Source organism: Salmo salar, chromosome 13, assembly GCF_965601325.2.
Source record: "Salmo salar chromosome 13, fSalSal1, whole genome shotgun sequence".
NCBI classification, from domain to species: Eukaryota; Metazoa; Chordata; class Actinopteri; order Salmoniformes; family Salmonidae; genus Salmo; species Salmo salar.
Genome location: NC_138303.1, coordinates 82340519 through 82345448, shown reverse-complemented (window position 1 = coordinate 82345448; position 4930 = coordinate 82340519).

Here is a 4930-nt window from a genome sequence, read left to right as displayed (position 1 = left end):
TGGCCAGCCGTAGAAAAATGCTTATTGAAATTCTCAGTATTCTCAGTAAATTCTCAGTACATACAGTATACACACTCAGAAAGATCAGTTCAATATCCTGTAGTATTGTCAAGTTTAGTGTTAAGGTGGAGTTGTGTGTGCAGTAGTTGAGCACCAATGTGCGTGTTGAGAGAACCTACCAAACTTGAGGGATACTTGTCTCCCAAAACAGAGCTCAGGGCCCCATACCATACATACAGTGTGAGTACATCAAAGGTCCCTCCAAATATGTTCTAAACAACACGTGAAAACATGGAAGGTTACTGATGTGCAACATTGTGAATAATTCTGTCTGAAATTACTGGCAATTACGCATGTTCGGCTGCTGTAATCTCTTTCAGATAGCGCACCGGCCATAAAATCTGAAATGTTGAGTGGAAATAAAGATGGTGGCTTCTTCAGCACACAACAACACTGAAAGTGTCGTACTCAGGATGTTTGTTAAAATCTTGACTATTAATCATAGAGTTATTTTTAAGAATACTGTACTTGAATATCACTGCTGTGTTCAATGTTTTTTTTACTCCATGGTAACCAGATTTTTCTGGCATGGCAGAAAACAGTGCTGGAGTGCTCAATGATAAGTGTTATCTCATAAGTATTTGTGGTCACACTGTGTGTTTAAGAAAACCTTTAGGGTTAGGCAGGTAGCAGGTAGGCCTAATTAATTAGTCTTCTACATAAAAAATTGAATAATCTTCAAGACATCTTTCAATACTAAAGATGCCCAACAGTTTTGTCTACCTGCTTATTGTTGCATTGCGAGAGCAGAGTCCCCTGGTTGTGTGACTGGTGTCTTTATGATCGTTGGAACAGCATGTATACTCCCCTGTGTATTTATTTGGACAGTGAAGCTAAAACTTTCAATTTGGCTCTATACTCCAGAATTTTGGATTTGAGATCAAATATTTCGTATGAGAAGATACTGTATACAAAAGAAAATATATGAGTTTTGCTTGATATAAATGGCACAAACATTACTTACTCACTAGCTTAATGCACCATATAATAACACTAGTACTCTATTAAAGGTGTTTAAAGCTACAATTTTTTATTAATTAAAACATCATCCCCACCACAATTTCACTAAAAAGCTGAGGGAAGGGGCTGGTGAAATGCAACTACTCTCAAATTCATTGTTTACGCTATGGATGCAAGGACTGACCATCCATGATATCAAAATTATAGTTTTAACCATGTTTACATTTAATTTGTTTCCAAACATTGGAGTAAAACAAGCTTATATTATGGGTTCTGATGGAGTACAACAGTTGGACTAAGCTCATGAGGAATTTATACGTTATATTCCTCAAGAATCAATGGGTACATACCATTCATTTATAAGTCCATAAATGGATGAAACAACTAAGGATTGTTACTTTAACAGGCAGTGACCTTCAAACAGTAGAGCTATGTCGCCATTTGAACATGATCCATTAACCCGCTAAACCCCCCAAAAATGTACTCTGTCCACTGTTCCGCAAATGTCCTGCAAAATCATTCCCTTGCCCTGCATTTGGGTTTTTTAGATGTGGTCACCCTAATTCAACCGGTGGAAACATTGCTTCTGCAACATGTTAACATAATTTTTTCACATTTGAGGAGAATAACATTATTTCAACCCACATGTGAACTTGCAATTCCACGTGTGTAATGAGATTATCAACATGTGAAAAATCTCACTTTCACATTTGGAATTGCAAGTTCACGTGTGAAAAACAATCACGTGGAAGTTTTTCACATATGAAATTGCAAATGTGATATTCACGTATGATTGTTTTTCACATGTGAAAATACAATTCCATATCTGAAAGTGAGATTTTCACATGTAGTGTTCTCTTACATGTGAACCTGCACATTTGAATTTCACATGTGAACTTGCAATTCCACATGTGAAAGTGAGATTTTAAGATGTGAAACCACAACATCTGAGGTGAAAACGTGTTATTCTCCTCACTTGTGAAAAACTAGTGTTAACATGTAATACATGTGAAAATATGGTTTCACATGAAATTTAAGCTCAACATATGAAAATGGCTATTTCACATGTGAAAATGTTATAAGGGGATACAAAACAAAAACAAACAATGAGAAATCATGTGATAAGGCATTTACTAGGATCTTCCAAACAGAAGTGCTGTGAATTGCTGATTGATTGCTTGGACAAAAAAAGTATATTGTTTTTTCAGTTCATCCATGTACAGTATCATGTCATGTCATGTTAATGATATGTTACATAAGCTTTATGATGCATAGACAGCTCCTGTAAAACACTCCCATTGTCTGTATGTCTGTCAGCTTATGTATAGAGGATTTTAGCTGAAGACAATCTCCAAAGGCAGAGGTAGCATGCTCATGGTGCATTCCTTGTGAGGACTACTCAGTAATTATGCTGGGTTATCATTAAGTGGTCCATTTGGAGTGTTAGAACCACTGGTCAAGGTTAAGTGTCTGTAGGCTAGTTCCCAGTTCTCTGTTCCCACACAAACCACTGCACTTTTTAGGGGACTGAGGATGCCCCCTACACAATATACAAATGGTATAAAACTGTATAACATCATTTGAAAAGAAGCACCACAGAACACATTCTGCTATTGCTGCAAGTTGTTCAGTTCATGCAGTCATCAGCCTTTTCACACACACCAGAAGAAGGATTAGGAAGTTGTTTGTTTATCTTTAGCACACCAAGGAAAGTATTTAGCCGACTAACCATGGCAGTTATTGACAGTTATTGATAATTGCAGATTTACTTTCCAGGTCACTCCTGTGGAGGTTATGACCTTTTGTTGCCTTTGGCTGTTGACGTCGGTGTGACATTACTTAAAACTGTTGAAGTTCCCATTCAGTGAAGAGATTTCTAGATGAGAAAGTTACTCTTTATTTATGTTTTTCAGTTATATGGGGGAAAAACATTAACCATGATTTTGGCTAAGTGGCCTGCTACTTTTGAGTTCAGTAAGTAGAAGCCAAGGTTAAATGATTTAGTTAACCTAATGATCTTCTCAACTTCAGTCTACATTTAGAATTTACTTTCAACTTTTTATTCAACCCCCCCAAAAAATTGACAATGGACAAATTGTTATTATTTTTCACAAATGATAACAAAATATGCATTGTCTACCAGTAATTTACTAAAACCTTTAGAAAGAATGCCCTCTAGTGGCACCAGGAATGCAACATGCGGTGATGCTGATGGAGGCCTGTTTCTGAGCCTTGAATAAGGATTTCTATAACACACTGTATTGTATTTTAGGCTATATTATAACGCATAGGTTACATTGCACAACTATAAACACATAACAAATGTGGCAACGTGGCATTACAGCTGCGGACGTCATTGGTTTCCTCGGGCTCTTAAACAAAGGCTCTTACACCAACGACTACAGGGCAGAGATTGAAGGATTTAGTCAGATGGTTTGATGAACATCACCTACAACTGAATTTGAGGAAAAAAACAAAGGAGATGATCCTTGACCCTAAGTCCATTGGGGACCACAGCCCCATAGAGGTACGAGGAGAGAACATTGAGCAGGTGAACTCACACAAATACCTGGGGGTCCACATTGACAGTGGGCTGTGCTGGCGCACCCATATGGAGAATGTGTGCTCACGCATCCAACTGCTCTTGCACTTCCTGCGTCAGCATTGTTACATGCTTTGATAAGCCCAAATATTAACACTGACCAAGACAGCAGGGAAGATTATATGCATGACACTTTCTTCCTCTTGTCCAGGACACTTTCGAGGAGACCATCATCAGACAGGCCAGACAGGTCATATCGAACCCATCACATGCACTGAACACAGAGTTCCAGCTGATGCCATCGAGGAGGCGTTATATGGTGCCACTGCCTTTATACAATCTGGACAGATATAAACATTTGTTTGTCCCTCTGTCAATAAAACTGCTTAACAGCAGGGGAGACAGAGACAGACGAGGGTAACGGCAATGACGGACTGGAGCTTGGCCTATAGTATATCATATATCATAATGCAATCACATATTTCAGGGCTAACTGGCCTTGTTTACGACACATGACATACAAGGTACTACTATAACAAGATTAATTTAGCTTTAATAATGCTCTATGTAGCCATAATGTCATGTTTATGACGTACGTATAGATGTTACAATGTGGCCAAGATATGGCACCTAATACTGTAGATGCTGCCAGCATCAGGGAACATCATAATAAAGCAAAAATGTTAGCTGTGATGTATTTATAACATTATACAGGTTCAAAATGTTCTTTAGACTGCACTTTAATTTATAGGAGCTATGAATATATTTATATTTCATTATGAAAAAATGATACCCTAAAGTACTCGGGGTAAAGTTACTCAAATTGCTTATCCGTTTCTTACGTTCTTATAGTAAAGTGTAACATTTGATCTTTCATTGTATGTAGTCTTTATCATACTGTACGACAGCAAGATGTTACAATATAATTTGGGTACATTTACACAAATCTAATCCATATACATGACATAAACTGTCATTGAACGTTTGTCTCATAAAAATATCACTGTTTGTGATTCATGTGGAACAAATATTCATGGTTTAAAACATTTATTTCAGAGGTCTAGAATTGTTACGGGTTACGCCTGTGTTGTAAATAACTACACTTCTACCCCTTGAAATGGTGTTACTGTAGCTAGCCAATGAGATAGCTCAATTTGCTGATGGTGAACCAAATGCAGGCTGGTCCCTTTAAATGGGTGAGAGTGAACAGTGATCCGAATCAGTCAGCTGCACTGTCGGCCATGTGTCCCTGCATCCTCCTCCCCTCTCATTCAGCCTTTTCCAAACGACAACACCTCCCCCTCCCTCTTAAACCCTGCTCCTGCTCCCGCTCTGCTTTGCTCTGCTATGCTCCGAGTGCAGTCATTT